Below are 19,985 nucleotides of genomic sequence, written 5' to 3' on the forward strand. Positions count from 1 at the left end.
AGTTTTTTCATTTCTCATCAGTGTTTGAATCTCCATGGACCTCCCTCTATCCCATTGCCCTCTACTCTTCAGCCATACTCAAGTTGAGTTCTCTCATTGTGGTGTTAGTCACTCAGTCATGTCTGACTCTTGGTGACCTCATGGACTGTAGCCTGCCAGGATCCTCTGTCTACAGAATTCTCCAGGAAAGAATACTGGAGTGGGTTGCATTTCTTTCTCCAGGGGATCTTCCTGACCCAGGGATCTACTCAGGTCTCCTGCATTGCAGGCAAACTCTTTACTGTCTGAGCCACTAGGGAAGCCCTCTCATTGTGGGGGGCCTTAGCATATGTTGCCCTCAACTTGATTCATTGTTTTCTGGCAGAATCTCCTTTAAGACTCATCTCAAATGTTACAGTCTAGGAAGTTTTCGGCTATTGCCTTAACCAAGTTGGTCATTCCCTCCTCTATGTTTGATAGGATCCTCTGACATTCCTCCACTAGGTTGCAAGCTCTGTGGACCTATGATTTTGGTATTGATTTAATGCAAACTTCAGTAAGAGATAAACCCCCAAATCTTAATCTCAATGGCACAACAAAGTAGAAGTTATTTCTCACTCCTATAAAGTCCAGTTAGTGATGGCAAGTTGGTTGCTAGTGTTATGTATTTTGTCCCATGAAGTCAGTCAAGACTCAGGCTGGTGGAGGTGCTAGTATCTTTAACATGTCGCTTCTAATGTCCTCTTGGAAATTCATATCTATTCCATTAATGGGAAAGGAGGAAGAAGATCACACACCTAAAGTGGTTTTTATGGGCCAGGTCTGTTACATGTCACACATCACTTCTGTTCACTTTCTATTTGCTGAAACTCAGGAATATAACCACATCTAACTGTAAGGAAGGTTGAGAAATATATTCTAGTCATGGAAATGGGAAGAAGAGGGAAACAATTTTGGTAATCACATAGCTGTCTCTAGAGGTCATAATGCTTTATTCACTGCTGAGTCCCTAGGACTGAGCACAGTGACAGGGAGGTGGTTACTATACTGGATTGTAATTAAAAGTCCACCACTGGATTGTGACCTCATGATCTAGTATCTTAGTACTCCAATCAAGTGTGGACACATAATAGAAGCCTATTAAATGTAGGCTGGTCATTAGTGGAATTGTATCTAGGGACTTCAAGATGAACATTTGGTGTAACTTACTTCTTAAGGAAAATTTATTCTCTAGGAGATATCTCCCAATCAGGATTACTCTTCTACCATTGGTCTTTAACCCAGAGTTTTCCAATCACCAGATTTATCTGCTCCTCAGACTTCTTGGAACCTAGATGTCAATCCCTGTCTAGCTAGAGAGTTTCTGAAGACCTGAGCCCCTTTCTATGTGATGGTCTGTCTTATTCCTTCTCTTTCCCCCTGTTTTTCCACAAGCATGCACTCCATTTCTGCAATCTTAATTTTTTCTTTGCCAGATACAAGTGTGTTTAGCTACTTCCTGCCCCCAGTATTTCCATAATTGGAGGGGTGGAGGTGAATAGGATGGAGGAGATGCTGATATCTTAACCAACCCTAGTGTCATGATTACTTCATAATGCTTGTCTCTGCTCTAGCCTTTGTCTAGTCCATCTCAGGCAAGACTGGCTATTGTGGTTTAACCAATAAGCATATTTAGTGACTTGAAGATATGTTTCTGGAGCCTTAAAGAAGACATTGACTAATGGTGACTGGGAAATGTGTTCTTGTCTTATAGAATGTCCTATCAGCTAAAGGTCTACTCAGCCACATGTTGCTGCTCCTTAGGGACCTCTTTACTCTGCTTCTTAATACTTCTCAACAGGTATGTAGAAACACCTGGATATGACAGAGATAAGTATTTGGTCAAGACAGGCATGAGATGTGGGATTAGAGTCCTCCTAGAGTGAGCCTGGAACAATTTTGTAATTTAGTCATAGTAGTCTATAGCAGCCTCAATCTTCACCCACCCCTTACAGGGACCCAGAGCCCTGTGCCCCTAGGTGCTCTCTCCTGCTACTCTTGGCTACACCTATTCAGGTTATTTCCATCCCTAGGAAAGGTACAGTAGACATGTATACACTGTCATGTGTAAAACTATATATACCTCCCCACTCCTTTCTCCATAGTCTCCTTGTCATGATCTTGTGGTTGTGAAAGAAAGGGATGTAAAAGTCTGACTGAGTAAGAAGAGGAAGTGGTTATTAGTGCTTGGAAGGCAGCTCTTAGCTGTATGGCAGCTCTGGCCTGACCCAATTATTTTCTATAAAGGAGTCCCTTCACTTCCACAGAATTTGTATCACAGACAACTGGACATAGGACCCTGATTTATTTATTTTTCTTACTTCTGCTTTAGAGGAATGTGTAAGATTTTGTTTAAATGACCCAGGCTCTCAGATACAGAGGTGAATGCAAATTGAGGAGACAGCTCAAGGGAGCCCAAGAAATCAAATAATGGAAATATCTCAGGCTTTGGAGGAAAGGCATTGGAGGAAAAAGCCAAGAAGTGACCCCCTTCTCTGTTACCTTGTGGAGCAAATAGCCTCATACTGCTACAGATTGGTTGGAGGTGGTGGTCATAGGTTTTGAGGGGAATAGACATAAATACAAAACATGAGTTTACTTACCAAGAGAGCACAAGGTATAGTCAGTGGAGCCACTTTTGGAGAAATAAGAGCTAAAGAATATGGAACATGTGCCTTTCCCTGAAATTTCTATTTTTATTTATTTTAATTAGAGGATAATTGCTTTAAGATGTTGTGTTAGTTTCTCCTGTACAACAACATGAATCATCCATAAGTATACATATATCCCTTCCTTCTTGAGCCTCCCTCCTACCCCCACGCCATCTGAACCCCTCTAAGTCATCACAGAGCACCAAGCAGAGCTCCCTCTGTTATACAGCAGCTTCCCATTAGCTATCTATTTTAAACATGATAGTGTAATATATGTCTATGCTTGAACTTTCTATTTGAAAGTAAAAACAAAGCAAAACAAAAACAGCACTGAGTTAGGGGAGCTTGTGGAGGAAGAGATATCATGAGGTAGATGCAGGAGGTAAGGATCAAGGGTTTTGGAGGAGAGAAGGAGGAAATCTGAAAAAATTGGCCCCAGATACTTTTTTCCTTTAAAATAGGAGGGAAATGTTTATTTGGATTAACCTATAAAACAAAGGGAAATCTAATCAACACTATAAATTCTACTCCCAAAGTGTTTGTGTCAAAGGTCTCCCTTGTCTGTGGTGTAGTAATAAGGAGACCAGAGAAGAAAAAAGTCCTGGGACTGTTTATTTTTAAAAGTGAAAAAGAAACTTAACAAGAGGGAAAGATATTGAATCATTTGTGGAAAACAGTTGCATGAAGTGGCTTTTCTTACTCTGCTGTGAAAGACCCTTCTGAGTCACCAGAGAGTCCATGATTCCAGTGTGTTACTAAAGGAGAATGTTAGGTGGATTTCACACACATGAGTCCTTTTCAGGACAGCTTGATGGGCAGTATCATTTCTGGGACTGTAGGCTCTGACAGCCACCATTAGAATGTTAATTTTAGAACTTAGAATAATAGAGATTGATTATTATACCTTCTGCTACCTCCATCCACCAAATGGTTTCCAAGGCATTTTCAAGAGCTTTGGCCCTGATTCAACAGTCAACTTTGGCTCTGATTCAACAATCAACTTCCAGGAAAAGACTGTTGTTCAAGTACAAGGACAGAGAGAGAGAATCCTAATCTTTGTTAAGTCTACTTGTTATAGTCAAGTTCCCTTATTTATTTATACAATGATAGAAGCTCCTATGCTAAGGAATTTCTGGTTAGCACTTGAAGGGAGGGTAGCAGACTGAAGAGACATGAGAAGTGGTGTGAAGCAGTCCAAGGTTCAATTCTCAAATTTGCCCCATACAGACTGTGACTTTAGGCAAGTCCCTTAACCTCTCTGAGCTTGTTCTTTTTCATTTGTACAATCAGGCTGATAATAACAATATACATTTAATGTGGACTCTGCAAGAATTAAATGAGAAATGAATGTAAGTGTCCAGCAGCCATTAGATATAATAATTATAAAATAAATACATTCAAAAATCAATCTATGTAATCTGTCGTGTCAGCAGAGTAAAGAAGAAAATCATATGATCGTATCAATGCAAAAAAAGCATTTGACAAAATCCAACCCTAATTCTTAGTAAAAGCTCTCAGAAAGGTAGGAATAAAAGAGAGTTGCCTCAAACTGAAAAGGAGCATATATATATATAAAACCATATCCCCCAAACTCCAGCTAACATTATACTTAATAGTGAAAAATTGAATTATTTTCCCCTAAGATTGAGAACAAAGTAAAGATTTCTACACCATCAGTCTCATTTACCATTATAATAGAAGTTCTAGCTACTGTAGCAAAACAAGAAAAAGAAATAAAAAGCATATATATTGGAAAGAAGGGGCTTCCCAGGTGATGCTAGTGGTAAAGAATCTGCCTGCCAATGCAAGAGATGTGAGAGATGCAGGTTTGATCCCTGGATCAGGAAGATCATTTGGAGGAGGGCATAGCAACCCACTCCAGTATTCTTGCCTGGAGAATCCTATGGACAGAGGAGCCTAGTGGCTACAGTCCATGGGGTCACAAAGAATCAGACAGGACTGAAGCAACCAAGTATGCACATAGCACTCATGGTATATGTTGGGGTTTCCCAAGTGGCTCAGGAGTAAAGGATCCACCTGAAATGCAGGAGACATGGGTTTGATCCCTGGATTGGGAAGATCCCCTGGAGAAGGGCATGGCATCCCACTCCAGTATTCTTGCCTGGAGAATCCCATGAACAGAGGAGCCTGGCAGGCTACAGTCCATAGGGTCACACAGAGTTGGACACACTGAAGCGAATTAACATACACATTGGAAAGAAATAAAATTGCTTTGATTTACAGATGACAGAATTGTCTATGTAAAACGCCCAAGTAATCTGCCAGGAACTCAGAACTAATAAGGGAATTTGGCAAGATTACAGGAAACAAAATAAACACCCACAAATCAGTTGCATTTCTATATATTAATACTAACAAATGAACACAGAGAAAATGAAATTTAAAAGTACAAGCTATTTACAATCATTCCAAAGAAAATGAAATACTAAGGCATAGATTTACTAAAACATGCACAGGATCTGTATGCTGAAATTATAAGACACTGATGAAAGAAAAAAGAAGACCTAAATAGATGGAGAGACACTCTGTGTTCATGGGTTAGAAGACAACAACGTAAAAATGTCAACTCTCTTCAAATTTGTGCATAGATTAACACAATTCTTATCAAAATTTCAGCAAGATTTTTTTTTTGTAGATACAGACAAATTTATCTTAAAATTTTTATGGAAAGGCAAAGGCCTTAGAATAGTTAAAACAATTTTAAAAAAGACCAAAAAAATGGGAGGAATTACTCTAACCAATATTAAGGCCTTCTATTTGGCTATAGTAATTAAAACAGTATAGTGTCGATACATAGATAGGTGGAATATAGATAAAAGGAACAGAATAGGCAACCCACACAATTATGCTCAATATACTGTTCACAAATGTTCAAAAACAATTCAATGGAAGAAGGATAATCTCTTCAACAAATGGTGCCAGAGCAACTGGGCATTCAGCCCAGTTCTCAGAGATCCATTTGCATGGGCTCAGTTTCACTAGGACCCTAATTGTGGGAATGAAGGTGTAATTTCATGTCAGCCTGACACAAGCCTAGCCGCCCTGTGAGATATAAGAGGAGGGCAAAGGGAAGACTATTTCTCCTACGCATTTTAGAGACCACATGGCTAAGGATTGCAGGGCTTCACAGAACTCTTCACCATATTATTGAATTAATGTATTCATTGCAGGTACAGTCAACTCTATTATCCTCAGGTGAAGTTTCCAAATTACAGAAAATAATTAGATACATTAGTAGACAACAAAGCACTTCATGAGTCCCGTTTACTAGTTTCTCCCTCTTTTTAGTCCCTCATTAGGCCTGCAATCCAGCAAAAAATATTATTTATCTCTTTCAAACCAGAGAAATTATATACTAGAAATTCAATAGGTTGAAGGAAAGAAAGGGCTTTTAAAGAGATCCCTGCCCCAGTCAACCCAACCTCTCTCTCCTTGTAGCCTCAGATGCTATCAAACTTCTTGGCTGCTCTGCAGGAAAGGAAACATATCTAAGTGTACAACAAATACATTTCCAAAATCACTCTGAAGCTCCTCCTCTTCCTACTCTTCCTCTCCATCTCTGTTGTCTCCACCCTAATCCAAGTCACCAATCTTTATCTTGCCTTGACCATTAATCTCCTCTGAACAGGTAAACTAGTACTTTGCTCAGTGCCTTTCGTTGTTTAGCATTCCAATTGGAACTTTATTATGATTGTCTAGTATTTGAGGTTTTTCAAATTACAAAGCCCAATAAAGTATAGATAATAAGAGGTTAAGATTGAGGAAATCTTTAAGGAATATTCTGGACAGTTAAGATGCATTACTTATCTGTATACACATAGTTGCCATTAAGATGTTTTGTTGCATTAATAGCTGAAGCTCCCTTTTATATCTTCTGTATACTATTCATTGGCTTAGAAATATCTGTGATTCTTGGATGGGAAAGGTTAACCTACAATTCTTTCAAAAAGTTATTGTTTCTTATTTCTTTTCTCTTTGTGACAGAGCATCTTTTAAGAATATAAATGCAGAGAGGGATCCAAGATGGCATCATAGGAAGACCCTAAGCTCACCTTTTCACATGGACACATTGAATCTAACTGACATATAGAACAATTTCTCCTGAAGAAGACATGAGGGCTGATTGAACAGCTACTGTACATAGAAGGGCCATACAGAAATGATTAGGAAAGATGGAGACATGGTATCCATGGGAAGCTTACTCCTGACTCAGTGACCTGCAATAAGAATAGATATTGCTGAGGGGCTGGAGTGCAGACTTGCCTGTCCTGGGACACAGCAATAAAAACCCCAGAAGTTTAAAGGGTACCTATATTATATGGGGAAGAAGCCCATTTACTAATGCTAGTGGTTGTTCAGTCACTCAGTCATGTCCAACCCCACGGACTGCAGCACGTCAGGCTTCCCTGTCCTTCAACCATTTCCTGGAGCTCGCTCAAACTCAGGTCCAGCGAGTCAGTAATTCCATCCAACCATCTCATCCTCTGTCTTCCCCTTCTCTTTCTGCCTTCAATCTTTCATAGCATCAGGGGCTTTTCCAATGAGTCAGCTCTTCACATCAGGTGGCCAAAGTATTAGAGCTTCAACTTCACCACTAGTCTTTCCAATGAATATTCAGGGTTGATTTCCTTTAGGATTGACTGGTTTGATCTCCTTGCAGTCCAAGGGACTCTCAAGAGTCTCCTCCAACACCACAGTTCAAAAGCATCAATTCTTCTGTGCTCAGCCTTCTTTATGGTTCAACTTTCATATCCATACATGACTATTGGAAGACTTGTATAGCCTTGACTAGATGGACCTTTACTGGCAAAGTAATGTCTCTGCTTTTTAATATGCTGTCTAGGTTTGTCAAAACTTTTCTTCCAAGGAGCAAGCATCTTTTAATTTCACGGCTGCAGTCACCATCTGCAGTGATTTTGGAGCCCAATAAAACAAAGTCTGTCACTGTTTCCATTGTTTTCCTATCTATTTGCCATGAAGTGATGCTAGAGCTTCTGCCAAAAGGACAGGGAACTGTTGGAGTTCTCACCAAGGTTGGAGGCACTCTGTCCCCTCCCCCTAGCCCCTGCTTGCTCTGGCTCCAGCCATTCCATCAAAGTGGCCTAAGGTGCAGTGCTCCCCATGGACTTTCCCTGGCATGAATCCACTTCAGCTTCAGCCAGCTTGCCAAAGACACTAAGCCTAAACAGTCTATACAGGAAATAGTTCCATAGAATGCCACTCCTCCAAAAAACCAGGAAAGGTAGCTATTACACCTAATTCATAGAAACAAAAACTGAAAGTAAAATAAAATGAGGAGGCAGAGGACTATGCCCCAAATGAAAGAACAAAATAAAACCCCAGAGAAAAACTCCTAATGAAATGGATACTTATATTCATTTACATCCAAGTAATTTACCTGATAGAATGCAAAGAAATGGTCATGAAGTTCCACATTGAACCAGGGTGACGAATGAAAAAATGCAGTGAGAACTTCAACAAAGACTTAGAAAATTTAAGAAAGACTGAATCAGAGCTGAAGAATATAATAATTGAAATAAAAAATACACTATAGAGGGTGTCAACAGCAGATTAGATGACACAGGAGAATGGATAAATGATCTAGAAGGCGGAATAGTGGAAAATCACTCAGTCAGAAGAGAAAAAAGAAGAAATTTTTTTAAAATTCAAGAGAGTTTAAGCAGCCTCTGGGACAATATCAAGCATACTAACAGTTGCATTATAGGGGTCCCAGAAGGAAAAAAGAGAGAGAAAGGGGAACAACTTATTTGAAGAAATAATGGATGAAAAACCTTCCTAACCTGGGGGATGAAACGGACATTCAAGTCCAGGAAGCAGACTCTCAAGGAAGAGGAACCCAAGAAGATTCACATCAAGACATATTATAATTAAAGTAGCAAAGTTTAAGAGAATCTTAAATGCAACAAAAGAAAAAAAGAACTGGTCACATACAAGGAAAACCCCATACACAATCAGTTGATTTTTTTAAGTAGAACGCCAGAAGGGAGTGGTAAGATATATACAAAGGGTTGAGAGGGAAAAATTTATAACCTATAATATTTTTCCCGTCAAGATTATCATTCAGTATTAAAAGAGAGGTAAAGATTTTTCCAGGTAAGAAAAAACTAAAGGAGTTTATCACCATTAAACTGGCCTTGCAAGAAATGTCAAAGGGTAATTAAATGGAAAAGAAAAGGCCACAACTAGGAATAAGAAAATACATGAAAGAAAAATCCCACTGGTAAGGGCAAATATATAGTAAAGTGGATCATCCACTTAAAAGCTAGTACAAAGCTACTGCTAAAGTAGCATGATCAACCATAGCCACAGTAAGTAGTTAAGTGATACAAAAAATAAAAAGATGTAAAATATAATGTCAAAAAAAGTGGATGGGGAGAGTAAGCATACTAATTATCAAGCATAGTAACACTTGCATTATAAGGGTCCCAGATGGAGAAAACAAAGAGAAAGGGGCAAAAAAACTCATTTGTGAATTTAGAATGCCTTCAAACTTATGCAATGCGGGAGACCTGGATTTGATCCCTGGGTTGGGAAGATCCCCTGGAGAAGGGAAAGGCTACCCACTCCAGTATTCTGGCCTGGAGAATTCCATGGACTGTATAGCCCATGGGGTCGCAAAGAGTTGGACAGGACTGAGTGACTTTCACTTTCACTTTTAAACTTACTTTCAGCTTAAATTTATGAGAGACATATAGAGAGAGATCCATATATATGAACCTTATGGTAACCAACAAACCAAAAACCTCTAATGGATATACAAAAAATAAAAAGAAAAGAATCCAAACATAACACTAAAGGAATCCATCAAACCGCAAGGGAAAAAGTCAAAAGATGAAAACAGGAACAGAGATGAACTACAAAAACAACCAGAAAACAATGAACAAAATGGCAATGAGTATACATCAAGCTGATTTTAGAAAAGGCAGAGGAACCAGAGATCAAATTATCAACATCCGCTGGATCATCGAAAAAGCAAGAGAGTTCTAGAAAAACATCTATTTCTGCTTTATTGAATATGCCAAAGCCTTTTGACTGTGTGGATCACCACAAACTATTGAAAATTCTTCAAGAGATGGGAATACCAGACCACCTGATCTGCCTCTTGAGAAATCTGTATGTAGGTCAGGAAGCAACAGTGAGAACTGGACATGGAACAACAGACTGGTTCCAAATAGGAAAAGGAGTACGCCAAGGCTGTATATTGTCACCCTACTTATTTAACTTACATGCAGAGAACATCATGAGAAATGCTGGGCTGGATGAAGCACAAGCTGGAATCAAGATTGCCAGGGGAAATATCAATAACCTCAGATATGCACATGACACCACCCTTATGGCAGAAAGCTAAGAAGAACTAAAGAGCCTCTTGATGAAAGTGAAAGAGGAGAGTGAAAAAGTTGGTTTAAAACCCAACATTCAGAAAACTAAAATCATGGCATCTGGTCCCATCACTTCATGGCAAATAGATGGGGAAACAGTGGAAACAGTGACAGACTTTATTTTTGGGGGCTCCAAAATCACTGCAGATGGTGACTGCAGCCATGAAATTAAAAGATACTTACTCCTTGGAAGGAAAGTTATGACCAAGCTAGACAGCATATTAAAAAGCAGAGACATTACCTTGCCAACAAAGGTCTGTCTAGTCAAGGCTGTGGTTTTTCCAGTAGTCATGTATGGATGTGAGAGTTGGACTATAAAGAAAGCTGAGTGCTGAAGAATTGATGCTTTTGACCTGTGGTGTTGGAGAAGACTCCTGAGAGTCCCTTGGACTGCAAGGAGATCAAACCAGTCAATCCTAAAGGAAATCAACTCTGAATATTCATTGGAAGGACTGATGTTGAAGCTCAGACTCCAATACTTTGGCCACCTGATGTGAAGAACTGACTCAGGAAAAGACCCTGATGCTGGGAAAGATTTGAAGGTGGGAAGAGAAGGGGACAACAGAGGATGAGATGGTTGGATGGCAACACCGACTCAATGGACATGAGTTTGAGTAAACTCTGGGAGTTGGTGATGGACAGGGAGGCCTGGCGTGCTGCAGTCCATGGGGTTGCAAAGAGTTGGACATGACTGAGCAACCGAACTGATACTGATACACCTATCAATAATTACTTTAAATGAAAATGGATTAAATGCTCCGATCAAAAGACATAGAGTAGGGAATGGATAAATAAACAAGACTCATCTGTCTGCTGCCTACAAGAGACTCTCCACAGATCTGAAGACACACAGACTGAAAGTGAAGGGATAGAAAGAGATACTCCATGCAAAAGAAAAGAAAGTTAGGGTAGCAATACACATGACAGATAGAATGGATTTAAAATGAAGACTGTAACAAAAGGCATAAAAGGCCATTACATAATGATAAAGGAGTCAATTCAATAAGAGGATATAATATTTATAAACATTCATACACCCACCATAAGACCACCTAAATATGTAAAGCAAATATTAACAGACAAAAGGGAGAAATAAACAGCAATGCAATAGTATTAGGGGACTTTAATACTTCACTTAAATCAATGGATAGATTATTTAGAGACAAAATAGAGACAAAATTAATAAGGAAATATTGGCTTTGAATGACATATTAGACCAGATAAACTAATGTTATATACAGAACATTTCATCCCAAAGTAGCAGGGTGTACATTCTTTTCAAGTGCACATGGAACATTCTCTAAGATAGATTACATGTAAGACTACAAAATAAGTCCCAAGAAATTTAAGAAGACTGAAATTATATTAAGCATCTTTTCCAACTGAAATGGTATGAAACTTGGAAGAAGAAAATTGGAAAAAGCACAAACATGTGGAGACTAAACATGTTACAAAATGTTTAAACAATGGGTAATCAAAGAAATCAAAGAACAAATAAAAAATACCTCAAGGCAAATGAAAATGGACATAAAATATAGCAAAATCTATGGGACACAACAAAAGCAGTTCATAGCGATACAGGCCTACATCAAGAAATAAGAACAATCTCAAATAATCTAAATGTACATTGAAAGGAAATAGAAAAGGAAGAACAAGCAAAGCCCAAAATTAGTAGAAGGAAGGAAATAATAAAGATCAGAGTGGAAATAGAGACTAAAAAAGAGATGGATCAATGGAATTAATAGCTACTTCTTTGAAAAGATAAACAAGTGGACAAACCTTAACCAGACTCATCAAGGAAAAAAGAGAGAGAAAGCCCAAATTAGTAAAAATCAGAAATAAAAGAGGTGAAATTACAACCAACACCACAGGAATACAAAAGATTATAAGAGGATACTGTGAATAATTGCATATTGTCAAGTGAGAAAATATAGAAGAAATAGATAAATTCCTAGAAACATGCAATCTTCTAAGACTGAATTATGAAGAAATAGAAAATCTGAATACCAATTACTAGTAATAAAATTGAGTCAAACAAAAAAAAAGAAAAGAAAAAAACCCAAAGTCCAGGTCCAGGTGACTTCACAGGTGAATTCTATCAAACATTTAAAGAAGAATTAATACCTATCTTTCTCAAATTATTCCAAAAATAGAAGATGAAAGAACACATCCACACTTGTTTTATGAGACCAGCATTACTGTGATCTCAAAACCGGACACCACAAAAAAGAGAAAATTAAAGGTCAATATCATAAATATTGACATTATATTAACAAAAATACAAAAATCCTCAACAAAATATTAACAAACCAAATTCAACAATACATTAGAAGAATCATACACCATGATCAAGTGGGATTCATACCAAGGATGCAAGGATGGTTTAACATCTATAAATCAATTGATGTGATATACTACATTAACAAAATGATAAAAATCAGTTGACTATCTCAATAGATGCAGGAAAATCATTTGACAATATTCAACATCCATTTATGGCAAAAGCTCTGAACAAAGTGGGTATAGAGAGAACATGCTGTGCAGTGTTAAGTCACTCAGTCGTGTCCAACTCTTTGCAACCCCATGGACTGTAGCCCGCCAGACACCTCTGTCCATGGGGATTCTCCAGGCAGGAATACTAGAGTGGGTTGCCATGCCCTACTTCAGGGGATCTTCCCAACCCAGGGATCAAACCCAAGAGTGGGAACATACCTTAGTGTAATAAAGACCATGTATGACAAACCTACAGCTAACATCATAATTAATAATGGAAAGCTGAATGCTTTTCTTGTAGATCAGGAATAAGACAAGGATGTCTAGTCTCACTTCTTTTATTCAACACAGTATTAGTACTAGCCACAGAAACCAGATAATAAAAAGAAATAAAAGACATCCAAGTTCAAAAGGAAGAAGTAAAACTGTCACTATTTGCAGATAACATCGTACTATATATGAAAACCTCAAAGACTCCAACAAAAAACTATTAGAACTAATGATTCAGTAAAGTTATAGGATACAAAATTAATATACATAAAGCAATTGCATTTCTATGCACTAATAATGAACTACCAGAAAGGGAAATGAAAAAGATCCTATTTAAATTGCATCAAAAAGAATGAAATAATTTAAACCAAGGAGGTTGAAAGGCATGTACTGTAAAAACTATAAGATATATACTACCAATTATGGCTTTTAAATATCATTTTCCTGTTGAGTTATCCACCATTCAGCAGATTGAGCTAAAAGTCAGTGTAATCTATCCTGGTACATTTAATAATTCATTAATCCCATAATCAGACAAGGGTACCAGTAGACATCAGCAGAAGCCTGATTGATTGGCAGGTCAGATTCCACTAACGGGTGTTTTCTAGGAGAAATTTCTCCAGGCTCTTGGAGATGACTCTGGGGAATCAGATTGGTTCTCTCCCTCATCTAAAAGAACACCATCCAATCCCAGGTGCAGATTAAGAAAGAGTTGAGGGCAAGCCTGTTGTTGGGATTTCCTCTAGGCTGATTTCTTCTGCCTCCTGGGATGCAAATCATTCCCTTACCCCAAGTACCTGGTGTCCTTCTGCTGTCCCCCTTAATTGCTTTCTCCAGTTGGTACCCTAAGTCCTGGACTTCTCCCTGGCATTCATTATGACTTCCTGGACTAGGTTTGAGACCAAGGGCAACTCATGACCTTTTGCATTATTTTTAAACTGCAATTGACACAGGGAGAAAGTGTTATATAGTATGTGAAAGAGCCTAACATAGTGCCTGGTATATACTAGGTATTAAATAAAATATCAGGGTTGTGCTCCCTGCTTCTGATAATATTAGCCTGCTGTAGAACAACTACTCTGAAAACTATATTAATTTGGTATAGTTTAGTGTGCTCTCTCAACCGAGGCTTTTTCTCTTTGGCAACCAGTGACTTCTGGTAGTCTTTATTGTTTTAACTCCATGGCAAGAATCGTCAACAGTGGATTCTGAAACAGTAGCCAGATAGTTGGCAGTGAATAGTCTCATAATTACTACATAGATCTTTGTGTTCAGAGAGTACCTATTATGTAATGTATTCAAGGTTTAGCATATATTTTTGTGTCTTCTCTGGTAGACTATATATTTTTCAATCACATTTGGTGTCCCTCCCTGTACTGTCTCTACCCATAGAAAGATGATACATTTCCACCCTTCTAAAATCAGTCTGTGACATATGACTTGCTTTGGCCAGTGAAATATGAATCGAAGTGGCATGTGTCATTTCTAGGCGGAAGCTGAAAGAACGAGTGCTTGCCTTTCTACTTTCCCTTTTCCATATGATGTGTTACCTGGCAACATCACATATGGCTCCTTACCTATTAGCCAGGATCCTAAAGTGAGGACAACTAAGATCTACTTAAGAATAGAGCTCTCCCTACTGCCCTCCGACCAACCTATTTTGGACATATAGTACAAGCAAGAAATACATGTTTATTATAAATCACTAGAATTTTGAGATTGCTCCTTATTGCAGCATAACCTAGCTGATACTAGCTTGTATAACATTCAAGGATGTCAGAAGAGTGAATATAAACAAGTCATTTGCCGTTGGTACATGACAAATGTTGCTTGAGCTTGGACTGAGGAGCCAACTTCTTGCTACAATTCTAGTATAAATATTGAAAAAGGCTAGGTGTTAGAGGTGGCCCTTTTAAAGACAAAGCCTGTTCTGTGACTTAGCACTTTGGCCTCTCTCCCTGCATAATGAAGTAAAACCTCTAGGCAGTCCCAGAGGTCCCAGTTCAATGGTTGTCACGACTATAGAAAGCATACTATAAATCTTCACTTTCTCTCATCATAAACCAGTGTGAGAGTGGGCATCTGTGTTGCAAGTGGAATTTTCTGCTTTTAGTGACTTGACACTTTGGCTCTTTTGTTACAAATCCAGTTTTAATTTTCTTAACATAGTCCAGGCACAGCACATAAACCTCTGCACCCTGGGGAGGCCTATATGATAAGTTCCATTAGGACACTAAGCTTTTGGGTTTTTTTTTCCTTTGTTTGAATTGATTGCAAGTGTTCCAACAAGTAGCCAGGTGATTTCCTTGTCTGGGCAGCTCAGGGGAAAGGAGGAAAACAAGGTGTTGGAGCACACAGAGTAATTGGTGAACTTGAGGAAGGTGTATTAGTGACCAGATGGGTGGAAAAAAGGCACTGACTTTCAGTGCTTTTTCAAGCTTTCAAGTTTGGTATTTTTAGAGTCCTTTGTGTCCAGAAAATTGCAAGTGAAAATCCAGTAAATATTCAATAAATATTCAATGGGCATTTGTCTTCTTTAATAAAAATTATTTGATCTCTCAACCTTTAGCATTTCACACAGTTGACCTCTCCCCCTTGAAATATCCTCTTCTTTTGGCTTCTGTGACACTTATTATATCTCTCCAGTTCCTCATTGATCTCTTTTTGCTGGACCTCTACTTCTGCTAGTCACTAATTGTCAGTATTCACCACAGCTCTGTCTTAGCACCTATTCTTATTCTACACACTGTTCCTGAAAACTTTCACTTATTTCCTTTACTTCAGCATCCATCTGTATATCACCAACTAAATTATCTTTCTAGAACATCATATTTATACATTCAAATGCTACTGAACATCTTTATACCCCACATCTTTATATGCCCCATGGGTATCTGAAAATCAGCATGTCCAAAGGACCATATGATCTCTTACCCCCATGCTCCTCCTCTTATATGTTCTTTATATTAATGAAGGTACCATTGTCTACCAAGCTGTGCAAACAAGAAACACAAATGCTATTCAAGATCACTTCCTCTCCCTCATCATATACAGCAAATACTTATATAATGATGATTTCTGAATCTCTCCATACCTATGTTTCCGCTGGTTTATAACATCCAGATGCAGGTTCCATCAGCATCTTAAAGTCAACATTTTCCAAATATAATTCGCTACCTAGTTTACTTCATTTGCTTTATCTCACCGTGCATAAATATCATCCTCACCATGCCATGCCATGTGATTTTATGCCTCCATGAATTTACTGTGCTGTTCCCTCTGCCTAAAATTCTCTCTTTTTCTCCATCTGGAAATTTCCTATTTATCCTTCAAAGTTCAGCAATAATGCCACCTTCTCTGCGAAGCCTTTCATAGCCTCACTTGGAATAAATCTTATATTCATCTATATTACCATAGCATCTATCTATACCTGTCCCCAAACACTTAGCATGCTATAACATTTATTTTTCATGTTTTTCTCTCTATTAGACTTTAAGCTTCTTGGTAACAAGGACGATGCTTTATTAATCTTTGTTCCCTGAGCACCTGATACTGTACTTGACACAAAGTAGGCCCTTAATTCATGTCTTTGAAATCAAAGAATGAATTAAATGATATTTACTTATCTCCACATTTCCAGAGGAATATGAAAAGGACTAGAGATTAGTCTGAAATAGAGATGTTTAAGAAATAATTTCATAGATTTCTTCAGGCAATATTAATTCCTTACATTTATAGAGCCCTTTAAACCATCAAACAATATCAAGCACATTATACAGTCTTCAAAACAGCTTGGGTGGTGGGTGGGGGTAGGATTGGGGTTCTTATCCTCTTATGGAAGACACAAAATAAAATCCTGAAAGGTATCCTGTTAGGTGATTGTGGAGATGTGACTAGAACCTAGACTTCTACTTAGTCCGACGATCTTGAAGTGTTATTGTGAGGATAAACTTGTTCTTCAGTTCTACATGGCCAAACTAGAGCAAACAGGCTTCATTACTGTAAAGAGAGACATTTAATTGGATGAGAAAGTAGATACTAGATGAAGATACTAGGAGAGATTGTAATTCTAGATCCTTGAAAAATTTGAGAACCCATTCAGCTCCATCAGTTTCTGATAATAATAGCTACTATTTTGCTATTAGGAGGGGAGCTGGAGCTACTATTATACTATTAGGAGGAGAAGGGGATGACAGAGGATGAGATGGTTGGATGGCATCACCGACTTGATGGACATGAGTTTGAGCAAGCTCCAGGAGTTGGTGATGGACAGGGAAGCCTGGTGTGCTGTAGTCCATGGGGCTGCAAAGAGTTGGACACGATTGAGCAACTGAACTGAACTGAACTATTATACTATTGCTTATATTATTGCAGCAAAGGAGACCTGGGTTCCATCCCCGAGTCAGGAAGATCCCCTAGAGAAGGGCATGGCAATCCACTCCAGTATTCTTGTCTGGAGAATTCCATGGATAGAGGAGCCTGGAGGGGGCTTGCAAAGAGTCAGACATGACTAAGTGACAAACGCTTTCACTATTATACTATGTGCCAGGCACTGTGTATGTACTAACTTACTTAATTCTCACAGTAACCCTATGAGGCATATTCATTTACAAAATAAGAAAATTGAGGCTCAAGGAGGTTAAGCAAATTGTCTAAGGTCACACAACTAGAATTTAGCTGAGCTGGAATTCTAAGCCTATCCAATTCTTAAAGCCTTTAATTCTTTCTTCTGCATTAAATTTTTTTTAAATAAATAAGCTTTATTTTTTAGAGTATTTTTAGGTTCACAGTGAAATTGAATGTTAAAATACAGAGTTCCCCTTTACCCTCTTCCCCCACACATGCCCACAACCTCTCCCACTATCAAATCTTTCACCACAGTGATACATTTGTTACAACTGATAACCCTACTTTGACACTTCATTATCACCCAAAGTCCTATAGTTTACATTAAGGTTTGCTCTGTGTTGTACATTCTATAGGTTTTGACAAATGTATAATGACATGAACCCACTATTACAATATTTTACTGAGTAGTTTCACTGTCTTAAAAATACTCTGTGTTCCATTGAGTCACTCTTCCCTTTCTTAACCACTGGCAACCATTGGTTCTTTTATTGTTTACAGTTTTGCCTTTTCCAGAATGTTATATAGTTGCAATCATACAGTATGTAGCCTTTTCAGATTGGCTTCTTTCACTTAGTAATATGCATTTGAGGTTCATCCATGTCTTCTCACAGCTGGAAAACTCAGTTATTTTTAGTGCTAAATAATACTCCCTTGTCTGGGTCGTACCACAGTTTATCTACTCATCTACTGAAGGACATCTTGGTTGCCTCCAGGTTTAGGCAGTTATGAATAAAGATGCTATAAGCATCTGTGTGTAGGCTTTTGTGTGAACATAAACTTTTGATTCATTTGGGTAAATGTCAAGTAGAGTGACTGCTGGATCATATGGTAAGAGTATGTTTAGCTTTATAAGAAACTGTCAAACTGTCTTTCAAAGTAGCTGTATTTCTTCCAGCGAGTTCCTGTTGATCCACATTGTTGCTAGCATTTAGTGTTGTCAGTGTTTTGTATTTTGGCCATTCTAATAGGCCAAAATCTCACTGTATCTCACTGCTGTTTTAATTTGCAATTCTGTATTGACATATACTGAGCATCTTTTCATATGTGTATTCATCGTCACTCTATCTTCTTTGTTGAGATGTCTGTTTAGATCTTTTGTCCATTTTTAAATTGGGTTGTTGTTTTCTTATTGTTGAGTTTTAGGAGTTCTTTGTATATTTTAGATAACAGTCCTTTAACAGGTATTTTGGAAATATCTTCTCCAAGTCTATGTTTTGTCTTCTCATTCTCCTAAATGTATAGTTTTTAGAGGCAGGACAAAAGAAAAACTTCAAAGAAGTTTACAGAGTAATATAATATTTATGTCCATACCATGCAGAATTTACAAATCTATACTTTGTGTCATCTTTCTCTCGTATCTTGATATACATTAAGCAAATATTACTTAAAAAGTTGATGTTGCGTTTTTCCTCTTCTCTCTGTAATCCTCTCCCTTTCTAAATGCAACCACTATCTTAGCTCTGGTGTGAACTATTTTCTACATGTACTACAATGCACTTGTATCCACAAATAATATGCAATCTTATTCTGTGGATTTAATTTTTTGTTGTGTAAGTTAAATACCCAAAAATGGCAGAAGAGAACTCTTGGACTCTATCCACTCCACTCTAAAACAAAACAAACTCATGAGCTAGCAAAAATGGTCAGAATCAGTTTTTCTGAACTCTGTAATCTGATCGAAAACTCACAACCAGGGGAGAGCTTAAGAAAGAAGGAAGCTGATGAATTGTAGTATTTCAAATTGCCTGCCTATTATTCCTCTTTCTAGAGTTTATCAGCAGCCATGAAGATGTCGGCTCACACTCCTGGATCAGTTTGTTCATACCAGAGAAAGCAATACAGACCTTATTCTCAAAGAATTGTGGTTGTTTTTTGTGACATGATTCAAGTCTTCTTCAAAGAAAAGTGCAAGGGCTTATCTTGTTTTGCTGACTTGGAGCATTCTCAGGCCTGGGACAGTTTTGGGGGCATTTGCTGAAAGAATTTATAGGAAATATTATTGAAACATCTTGGGACAGGAGAGAACAGTCTGCTCAAGCAATAGACCAAAAAGATGGGAAAGGTGATACATAGGGGTAAAAGGGGCTTTTTAATCTTCCAGGTAGGGTGGAGAATCAAGAGGACCATGTGCAAGCCCAGGACTGGATGCCTGCTCATAAAAGGCCTGAGAAGGCCCTAACCTTTCACCTCCATGTGAGCAGGAAGTCAAGACTAAGGCAGAGTTCTAAAGAATCTGGTTAAGCATTGAAGGAATGATGCAAGACAGAACTAATTTGCAAAGACTAGGGGAGTAGTATTTTTCTTTGCTTTTTTTTTTCCCTTAGCTCCAGGCATTTAAGAAAATTCTGTCAAAACACTAGCTAATCACTAAGCTAACAGAACACAGACTTCAGTGGTCCTGAATAATAAAATATTTAGATTTTATAAAAATAGTTTAGTAAAGACACTAAACAAACAATAACAACAATCAAAAATAATATACAGCAAGCAGCAACAACAAATC

This window comes from Cervus elaphus, chromosome X, assembly GCF_910594005.1.
Source record: "Cervus elaphus chromosome X, mCerEla1.1, whole genome shotgun sequence".
NCBI lineage: Eukaryota > Metazoa > Chordata > Mammalia > Artiodactyla > Cervidae > Cervus > Cervus elaphus.